Source organism: Colobus angolensis, unplaced genomic scaffold (assembly GCF_000951035.1).
Source record: "Colobus angolensis palliatus isolate OR3802 unplaced genomic scaffold, Cang.pa_1.0 Scaffold28, whole genome shotgun sequence".
Classification (NCBI taxonomy): domain Eukaryota; kingdom Metazoa; phylum Chordata; class Mammalia; order Primates; family Cercopithecidae; genus Colobus; species Colobus angolensis.
Genome location: NW_012116043.1, coordinates 7,514,806 through 7,515,269, shown reverse-complemented (window position 1 = coordinate 7,515,269; position 464 = coordinate 7,514,806).

Below are 464 nucleotides of genomic sequence, written 5' to 3'. Positions count from 1 at the left end.
CAGCTGAGGGGGGCGCTAGGCGATGAGGCGAGGCCACTCGATCACACCCGCCGAGGGGAGGAGGGGCGGAGGCGGGGGCGAGCCTTGGCCCTGCGCTGGTCACGTGCCCAAAACACGCTCACGTGACGCGCGCCCCGCCCCTCGAGCCGGGCCCATGCGCGGAGACTTCGGCTAGTGGGTTCTAGGCGGCTGCTGCTCTCGCAGCCCGAGATGTTGGGCCGCCTCCCGCTGCCTGGTGCCGCCCCCCTCCCCACGCGGAGATGTCGCCTCGGGTACCCTCTTCCGCCCCTTTCTGAGGGGTTGCTGCACCAGCCAATCGGGAACCCCGATGCGCGTCTGTTGGCTGCCACTCAGCTGTCAACCGTCAGTCAACAGTCTGCTGGCCACAGGCGCCCCAACTGTCAGTCAACCTGTCAGTCAGCAGGCAGAGGGCTGCATTCCTTCGTTCGTATATTCCTTGGTTC